Source organism: Musa acuminata, chromosome BXJ1-7 (assembly GCF_036884655.1).
Source record: "Musa acuminata AAA Group cultivar baxijiao chromosome BXJ1-7, Cavendish_Baxijiao_AAA, whole genome shotgun sequence".
In the NCBI taxonomy this organism is placed as follows: domain Eukaryota; kingdom Viridiplantae; phylum Streptophyta; class Magnoliopsida; order Zingiberales; family Musaceae; genus Musa; species Musa acuminata.
The window spans coordinates 43,842,973-43,854,056 of NC_088333.1; positions in this window are offsets into that span (position 1 = coordinate 43,842,973).

Sequence of the window (11,084 nt, forward strand, 5' to 3'; positions counted from 1 at the left end):
TAGGATTTGGGGGGTTTATATGGAGAGGCGGACAACCATTCTATGTGCTCCGGTTGATGTGGGGCCCCAAAGGTGGAAACTGGCACGTGAGACGGGTCCCGCACAAGGGGCCGCGTCCACCCAATCGTCGACGATCCCAGCTAATCTACTCGATCGGGGTGGTGAACAATTGGGTCGAGGAAAACCATTTAAATGCTACCAACGTGAGCCTTGAGATCATACATTAATTCTTTTACTTTTTCTTTAACAATATACGATTAAATTTTCTTATTAATTAACGAGTTTAATTTTAGATTGGTTGAATACAAATTAGTAATCAATTTTATCATTTTCATGATTAATATTTTGTTTATATCATTAATAATATTGTATTATTTAAATACTGATTAATGTTATGATTGTCGATGTTTTTCTTGACCTTAAAACGTTAATAATCGAATTGTTGTAATATGAAACCACAAGTTTCATAATTCGTTTTCTTTCACCATGATTTTATATTATAGTTAAAATTAAAATAGGTTCATTCAATATTTATGCATGCATGCACGAAAATAATATCTAATCGTCTATTTGGATTTATTCACGACTACAAACCGCACGATCAAATTTTATGTACTTTGACTTTTTTTTATTCAACTTCATCTTTTATTTATATATATAATTATTTACATATTTTAGAGTAGCAATAGTATTTATTTTCCTATATTTTAATCTTTTTATAATAAAAATACATATATTTAAAGAATCAATTGAACCTTTTGCGACTTATGTTTTCACGATATTGATGTGCATTAGCTTAAAAGTGTTGAATCTCGTATTTTGATAATTAAACCAATTGATAATTGTGTTTATGTTTTAATCTACGTTTTGAGTGACGTAGGATGCTTCGATCAGAATAAGACAATTAAAGTAGGAAGAATCATGTTGTGCCGGGAGAAAACATGTCAAAAGATTGGACATCGAGCTGAAGGATCAGTCGACGTATCGACAGAAGGCTTCGAGCTGTGGATTCAGGCATCAGGCCAAGAAGAGCGGATATTGCGTCAAGGATATCGGAGTTGCGGAATCAACTGGCTGATTGGACAATAGGCCGCAAGAGAGGACGATACGCCGAAGAATCGAACGAAGCGTCGAGGGACCAATGACATGCCGGACAACTTGATTATTGCATGGTATTAATTGTATATATCACCCAAACAGTGCCCCAAGAAATTTCACCGTCGTGGCACAGTCTTCGAGGTTATGTCAGGCGGTGGTACCGTCAGTCTGGGCGGTTGTACCACCCCTAGCAGGGTGCCAGGCAGTGGTATCGCCAGCCTGGGCGATAGTACCGCCCAGCACTAGACCCCAGGCGGTGGTACTACTCAGGGCAGTGTCAGCCTCAGATTGACACTAGACGGTGGTACCACCCGAGCTCGGGGAATCTGGGATGGAAAAGTTTAGGCTCCAAGTTTGAATCAACTTGAAGTCTATAAATACCCCTCTCATCCCTGGTTAAAACACATAAGCACAGAGAGTTTAAAAGTAGAGAAACGCTGCTGCTGCAATCTCCTTAGATTTCCCTCCTCTACTCTAAGTGTTAGAAATCTGTAAGAGAGGAGTGTGAGTGCTTGTAAGGGTTGTCTCCTAAACCCGGTAAAAGGAGAAGAGGTGTGTAAAAGGTGATTGACCTTCGTCTATTGAAGTAAAGTTTCTAATGGACGTCAGTGATCTTGTCGGAGGAGGAAGCCAAAAGTGGATATAGGTCAAGATTGGCCGAACCACTCTAAATCTTGGTTTGCATTTAATTTCTGCTCTTTATCTTAACTGCAAACTGTCTTTGTTTTATATCAACTACACTTCTGCTTGCTCTCAACTTAAAAGATCTTTTTGAAATGGTTTTCATCGTAATCAGATTTCATCGTACGAAAGTCGTTTTAACCGACGAAAGTTTTTCATTGCACTAATTCAACCCCCCCCCCCTCTTAGTGAGTTCTTGATCCTAACAGAAAGACATGTAAGGGGTATCAAAACGCAAGATAGGCACAAGTGCGTTAAGGCACACTAACTTGATGCTATAGGGGTATCAGATATAGAAGACACATGAGAGTATCAAGACATATTTATTTAAACCACTTATATTGAGAGTGTTGAACATGAGAGATGTGTTAAGGGCTTCAGAAGCAACGATATCGAGATGTACCTATAGAAATCAATCACGTATAGGATGTTGGACGTAGAAAATACATGAGGGGATTGAGGCATACATACATGAAATACCTAAATAGGGGTATCAAATATAGGTGATTTGTGAGGGCCTTAGGGCATACCGACTTAAATAACTTGTATAAAAATTATTAGATGTAGAAAACATAAGAAGGCATCAAGGCATACCAATATGAATTGTTCATGTAAGGTTTGAAGGAGTCTCTCTTGTCATAAGAGTCACTTACAAAACTAGAACTAAGAGTATTCCTATCTCGACCACTTCAATAGTGAAGTTAGTTCATAAGGTTCTTATGGAAGTTTGAAAGTGTTGATATGGTAGGTTGATAAGGATAGACATGGAGAGGCTGATATGGCAACAATCATGTGGTAGTGTCAGTGCTGATATGGCAACAATCAATGTGATAGGTGATGTGGATCACTAATGTGGTAGCAGATCCATATTTCCCAATGAGTTCCTTAATGTTAAACAAAACATATTTCTCATCATATAACAGAGATCAAATAAAATAGAAAGAAACTTAGACTAGATTAAGGATTTTAATCTGAACAAGAAAATGGACTAGATCAATCTATAGAATTGAACTTGAACAAGTTATAGACTATGATCAGTCATCTATATAATTTAATTTGGATAGGAAACATGGGCTAGATTAGTTGTGGTATCGAAGGCAACGGAAAAGTTGTAGAGGGGTTGAGGTGTTGCTAAATTGGAGTAATAAGCCAGGATAAGTCTAGTGGGCAACTACTGATTAATGTGGAGAGAGGTGCACTTGAGGAGGTTTGAGATGTACTTTTATAAACCTAGTGATTGATAATTGTTATAGTGACTCATATTACTGAAAGAATAATATTTTGAAAATGAAAGATAGACTTAACAAAAACAACATAACATACAAAAAAAATATCTTTTGAGTTTGAGAATTATAACATTGAAAAGTATTATATTTAAGGGACTACTCGATGAAGATGTAAAACTTGAATCTTAATGTTAGTTTATGTAAAGCGTAGGAGTATAATCAGAGATAACATAAATAATCTTTTAAATGATGACTGATATTTGATTATTTATGTTATTTAAATAAATAGTTAATGAAGTATATAACAGTTTGAAAGGCTAATGACTAAAAAAGTTAGTGACACAGAGGTTTAGTGTATGAGGGTGAGACTAATTCAACTATGTATTAGTTCTTTCGTTCAATAGAACCATCTAGTTTAGGTATGTGTGGTGATGACTTGAGATGTTATGTACCATATAATAAGAGCTTAGTATTCACCCCCCTCTATTAGAGTAAACTATTTTAATGGTAGAATAAAAGAAGTTTGTAACTATTTTTCTTAAATGAGTAAAGATTATGGTAACTTTATATTTATGTTTAAAAGGCTAGAACCATGTATATTTAGTAAATAATTTATAAAAATAATATAAAATATAAAATTATTAAAGAAAGTGGCTAGGGTAAGACTCCAGACATTAATATAAATAATTTTAAGTGACTTGGAATAGGATATAAAAGATATTCCAAAAGTTAGTTTATAACTTCTATTACTAAAGTAGGCATCACATTAAGTAGCAATTCTACTTGATTTGGAAGTTGGAAAGGAGTAATAAGAAATTAATTATTATTGAATGATGAATAACAAATGACTAAGATAATGATATCATACATGGATTATCATAGCAACTAAAGCGAGAGCGATTGACTAAGTAATTTGTGAAGTTGATGACCACTTATAAATGTTGTCTTTATTTTGGCTTCAGACTAAAGATGCCCTTATATTATGATCCTTTATAAGAAACGAGTCAAGAAGAACTCAATATAAGTATTATTTTATTTATAAAATTAAGAGACAGAAATAATATTACTTTTGATATGAAGTACACACAAGAAATCATCAAGTGTAAAAGTGTTCATGTGTAATTAAGTGTGAGTGATAGGGATTTTGTTACCATCACTAATGATGATATCTTCATTACCTCGATAGTTAGTGTGAATAGATAAATTCTACAGATCAGAAGTGATACAATGGGAAGCACCAGAGTCAACAATTCAATTGCTTAGATGAGTGGTTGAAGTAGTCATAATATTTGTTTGAAGCCAGTTGGGTATAGTTATAAGCTTGGGATGATATCAATAAATTTTGTTATGCCTAATTTTCTCACAATAGATGACTTTTTGTTGATTGCTATTATTAAGGTGCCAGAATTATGATAATTGTAGTGATTATTGTTAAAGTTATTTCTTGAGTTATTTGGATTGAAGTTGCTATCATAGTTGAAGAGTTAATAGTATAATAGAGGATAATGATTTTGTGTGTTACCCATATGTCTACGAGACATCTTGTTGGTCCTTTATTGAGATTCTTGTTGTTTTGATTGCTCTTTTTTTATATTTTTTTATTGAATTAAGGTGTGATAGTTGGTCCAATCTTCCTCTTATTTCATTTCAGAAATATTTTTTAACCAATCCACTTGTTATATAATTTTTCAAATAACATTAGTAAGGCATATGCTCGAATTGCTATGGTCAATTCCTTGTATACATTTCATAGACCATTGAGAATATGAGTAATGACTTCTTTATTACTTAGGGTATAACACAATAAAGCTAAGTCATCTATAATAACTTTTAAATTATATATATAATCAATAATATGACTTCGCTTGAGTTATTTTCATTAGAGTAGATAAAAGATTTATATATGAGTGCGACAATGAACGACAAAGGGCATTTATAATTTAGACAATGCTTCTACTGCAGTATTGCATAAAAAAATTATTAGTGCTATGGAGCCCATAACTAAGGCTTGAATGATTTATAGAATAAGATGGTTTTGACATAATCATAATTTATGATTTTGATTTACCATTCAGGTTGGCTCTTTTAGTATTTAAATATTTTTGAACGGACAATTGAGAGATCCATCGATGTAGCCTAGTATATTATATCCGAAAAAAAGGTTAGTAAACTGAACTATCCAAGATGCATAGTTGCTTTCTTTGGAGAGTTTGAAAGGGCTCAAAGTTGTTGCATTTATAAAGATGAGTCCTATAGGATGAGAGAAACTATTATTCCCTGAAGTAATAATCACTAGAGCGTTAGTGCCGAAGAAGGAAGAATATATGATTGTTGGATGGTTGGAAGAGATAGCACGGGGAAGGGTGGGAGTGTTGGGAAATCATAGGGGGCGACATCATATACGCAGCGGAAGAACAAGAAAACAAAAATCCCCGATTCCCAAAAAGATGTTCATCGTCGTGCGAAGATTGGTGCGCAAAATCCGCAAAAAACACAAAACTGCGTATAGAGATTGTGTTACCTAGGGAGATCGTATATCCCTGTTTCCTTGCAGATCCTTAGGAGAGGGTGAAGGAGGTCAAGCGTCCTCCTCTCTAGCGGTGATCCACACAGCAGGGTTGCGACGACGCTCCTCAAAACTCCAGGCCTACTCTGAGGGGAGAGGGAGAGGAGAATAGGAAGGGCAAGCAAAGACTCTAGTCTATGAGGCTGTGAATCCCTCCTATTTATAGAGATCCCGTGTCAAAACCCTAATGGGTCCTTTCCCTAGTGGGTATTGGATCTGCATCCAATAAGACAAGGGCTCCGTCGGATATCTCATATCCGAACCTCTACTCATCGCAATGCCTACCATATGTGTGTGACCCTCTAGGCCCAATATCGAGCTGGCCGTGAGTCAAACATGTCAGAACTCCTTCTAACTCAGTGAATTATTATCTCTGTAATAATTCACTCGACTCATCGACTACGGAAGTACTAGGCCACTACGCCGTAGTCCCCAGACGATACAGGGGAATCCAATCCATTGGACCTGTCTGTCCTCAGTTACCATGTACCTATAGTCCCTCATCCATCTAATATCCCAGAGACCGTATATCGAGCATGGTGCTGTCAGACCCATACGGTTTCTACTTGAGTCTCGCTCTAATCGGATTCTCCCGGAGAACTCTTTCTCTCTCAACCCGAATGACCCTGGCCAGGGATTTGTCTGAGCAAGAACACATGGGATATTCCTCTCATGATATCGAGAGTGGATGATCCTCTATCGACACTCAATAGCCCTCGTAAGGTCGACTACCACTCCCAATGACCAGCTGTACTAGATCTGGGAACAGCCAAACCTATAAGTCTGGTATCAAAGAGTGGAGCACTCATACAGGACATCCTTGGTGTCTCAAGTCTAAGAACTAGATACACCACTAGGACTACGGAATCGTTGTCTGACAATAAGGCATCATCAACCATCCAGCATTCCGTAAGCGGATCAATCAGTGAACTCATTCTCCAATGAGCACCTGTACTGTATCCCTAGTGTCCCTACACGAGCAGCTATGAGACCAGCTGCATCCATCATATGGACGGGTATACAGCACACCAGTCTATCCGGTTATCACGATGTCCCTCTCGAGTAACCTATGACCGGGATTATTTAGGATATGTGTTTAAAGGTGAATCGATCTCATTATCGTGATCTCATCACGATCCGATTCCCATTGCACAAATCCAAGGACATCACAATATATATGCATTTATGCAATAGTTATAAAGTGATATACGCCAAAATATAATAAGCAAAAAGATTCTGTATCAAGTCACACGTGCCATCACTCACGTGATTGGCTTGCTGGGCACTTATGACTAGCAATCTCCCACTTGACCTAAAGCCAATCACCTATGTGTCTGATCCCCATCAGACACCTGTGACGCTCAAAGACAATCTGAGACAATGGCTTTGTTAGTGGATCTGCAATGTTATCTTCGGATGGAACTCTTTCCACTGCTACATCTCCTCGGGTTACGATCTCTCTGATAAGCTGGAACCTCCTCAGAACACTTCTGATAAGACCCGGGTTCCCTTATTTGAGTAATCACCCCATAGTTGTCGCAATATAAGGAAGTCGACTTGTCGCTATCTGTATCGACTCCCAAATCTGTGATGAACTTCTTCAACCAGACTCTCTCCTTTGCTGCATCTGATGCAGCAATGTACTCCGCCTCTGTGGTCGAGTCAGCAGTGGTATCTTGCTTGGAACTCTTCCAGCACACTGCTCCTCCATTCAAGGTGTACACATACCCTGAATTCGACTTGCTATCATCGACATCAGACTGAAAACTTGAGTCAGTGTAGCCTTCAACCTTAAGGCTATTACCTCCATATACTAGTAAAAGATCCTTAGTCCTTCTCAAGTACTTAAGGATACACTTTACTGCTTTCCAGTGCTCCAAGCCTGGATCCGCCTGATACCTGCTCGTGACACTCAGAGCATGCGCTATATCAGGCCTAGTACATAGCATGGCATACATGATAGACCCTATTGCTGAGGCATAAGGTATCATATCCATGTTCGCCCTTTCTTCTGGAGTCTTTGGGGACATACTCGTAGAAAGCGATATCCCATGTCTCATCGGTATGAGACCTCTTTTGGAATTTTTTATGCCAAACCTTTTGACAATAGTTTCTATGTACCTGGACTGGGACAAGCCAAGCATCCTTTTGGATCTATCTCTATAGATTCTAATCCCCAAGATATAAGATGCTTCTCCTAAGTCCTTCATGGAGAAGTGTCTAGATAACCAAGCCTTTATTGTGGATAGCATTCCTATGTCATTCCCAATGATGAGGATGTCATCCACATATAACACCAAAAAGCTAATAGCGCTCCCACTTACCTTTCTGTATACACAAGGCTCATCTTCGTTCTTAACGAAGTCATAAGATCTGATTGCCTCATCAAATCTTATGTTCCAACTTCGGGAAGCTTGCTTTAGTCCATAAATGGATCTAAGCAACCTACACACCTTATCTGGGCAGTTCTTGGACACGAATCCCTCAGGTTGCATCATATACACCTCCTCCTCCAGGTTCCCGTTGAGGAATGCGGTTTTCACATCCATCTGCCAGATCTCATAATCATAGTGTGCTGCAATAGCCAATAGAATTCTGATGGATTTTAGCATTGCTACGGGTGAGAAAGTTTCGTCGTAGTCAACACCTTGCCTTTGACGATACCCCTTAGCCACTAGCCTTGCTTTATAGGTCTCTACCTTTCCATCTACTCCGATCTTTTTCTTAAAGATCCACTTGCAACCGATGGGTACAATACCTTCGGGTGCATCAACTAGGTTCCAAACCTTATTGGAGTACATAGAATCCATCTCAGAATTCATGGCTTCTTTCCACTTTCCGGAGTCTATACTCATAATAGCCTCCTCGTAGGTCTGAGGATCAATATCCTCTACATCCTCTTCTCTAATATGTCCCACATATCTCTCAGGAGGATGGGATACTCTATCAGACCTGCGTAAAGTTGAAACTTGTGTATTAGATACCTGAACAGACTCGGGCTGTAGAGTGGTGCTTGAGCTTGGTTCTCCAACCTCGCTCAATTCTATCATTCTCCCACTGTCTCCGTCAAGAATGTGTTCCTTCTCAAGGAACACTGCTCTCTTAGCTACAAAGACCTTTTGGTCCTCGAGATGATAGAAGTAATACCCACAAGTTTCCTTGGGGTATCCCACAAATTTACATCGCCCTGTCCTTGATTCTAACTTATCGGGGTTGTGTCTTTTAACATGGGCAGAGCAGCCCCAAATCTTAACTACTTTAAGATCAGGCTTCTTCCCTTTCCATATCTCATATGGTGTAGACACCACCGACTTAGTTGGAACTCTGTTCAGAAGGTAAGCTGTGGTTTCTAGGGCATATCCCCAGAATGAGATGGGTAGGTCAGCGAAACTCATCATGGACCGTACCATATCTAATAATGTACGATTTCTCCTTTCAGAGACACCATTGAGCTGAGGTGTATAAGGAGGTGTCCATTGGGATAATATCCCATGGTCCTTGAGGAACTGAGTAAACTCTGTACTTAAGTACTCACCTCCTCGATCTGATCGAAGAGTTTTGATACTCTTTCGAGTCTGGTTCTCCACCTCATTCTTATACTCTCTGAATTTCTCAAAGGCCTCGGACTTGTACTTCATTAAGTACACATATCCATACCTTGAGAAATCGTCAGTAAATGTAATGAAGTAGGAGTAACCTCCAATGGCATGAGTTGACATGGGTCCACATACATCACTATGTATGAGTTCCAACAACTCAGTGGCTCTCTCTCCAGTTCCACTAAATGGAGAGTTGGTCAGTTTTCCACGAATGCAAGGCTCACAAGTTGCATATGACACATAGTCGAATGGATCTAGATATCCATCATTTAGCAACTTTTGAATCCTTCTTTCATGGATGTGACCTAGCCTACAATGCCACAGGTATGCACTGTTCAACTCATCTCGTTTCCTTTTGGACACTTACATTCATGATATGTGGAGTAGTGTCTTGCATAAACAAACCTTTATGCAATATTCCTCTCGTCAATCTCCCCTCGGCTTTGCTAGAATTTATAATAAATTGTAGATGTAATAAGCAATACTGGTATCCAATACCAATGCACTATCACAAAAATCTGCCAATTGGAGATTGATCATGAATGTACCTGAAGCTTCACCAAGCTTTTATTTCGCCCTTTCTACAAGGTACTCTTTGTAGTTCATCTTCCATTGCCCATCTTTACCACAGTGGAAGCACTGGCCTTTGTCCTTTGTTGGGTCTTTCTTAGCAACCTTTGCTTTACCTTGTTTGCCCTTGCCCTTTCCCTTCTTAAGGGACCTTTCTGCTTTCCTTTTCTTTCTGGTCTCACCAGTGTAGAGAACTGGCTTCTCTTTCTTAATAGTACTCTCTGCCTCCCTCAACATATTGAGGAGCTCTGGGAGAGTCACCTCAAGCTTGTTCATATTAAAGTTCATTATGAACTGTGAAAAGGAATCTGGTAGGGACTGAAGCACAATGTCCACACACAAGTTATCCTCTAGGACCATTCCTAGACCTGTGAGTTTCTCTATCCACTCAATCATCTTTAGGACATGGTTCTGAACCGGTGTCCCCTTAGTCATCCTAGCGCGGAAAAGGCTCTTGGATATCTCATATCGTTGAGTCCTTCCCTGTTCCTCAAACAATTTACGGACATGTAGGAGAATGGATCTGGCATCCATCTTTTCATGTTGTCTCTGTAACTCTGGAGTCATAGAGCCCAACATATAGCACTGAGCAAGAGTGGAGTCATCAATGTACTTCACGTAGCGAGCGATCTCATCCTCGCTTGCCCCTTCTTCGGGCGTAGGCATCACTGTATCAAGGACGTACACGATTTTCTCCGCTGTGAGAACAATTCTCAAGTTACGGAGCCAATCCGTATAATTTGGACCAGTGAGGCGGTTGACATCAAGTATGCCACGTAAGGGATTTGAAAACGACATTTTCTGAAAATAAAGATGTAGCAAAAATGAATAATATGCAGATTTTGCAAGAAATAAACTATCAAGATATGGACTTCTATCTTAATATGCTCCCACTATTTTACTAACGAGTCACGCGACACCCTCAGCACGTGAAACGGAAGTCTCCGGCAGACTTCTAGTGGGGATCAGGATCCAATCAGCGTCTTAGTGTAACCTCGAGGGACTCGACCAATCACACTAAGCCTAAAAGGTAGACAACTCTTGCCGATCACAACTCCTTATGATTCCCGTCCTGTTCGGCCTCCGAATCACCATGGCCTCGAGGGACTCGACCAACCATGATGCTCGGTTAAGTCAACACTTTCGTTACAAGATGAGTCTGATTTGATGATATACCCTCGAGGGACTCGACCAAGCATATCATGCCCTCAGGTCACCGGTGACATCTCTATGTCGTAAGCAAGATAGTGAATCGCGATATAGGTGAGTCTCGAGGGACTCGACCAACTCAACCTACACCGGGATTCGGTTCCTACTCATAACGATGGAAGGCCACGTGGGTCA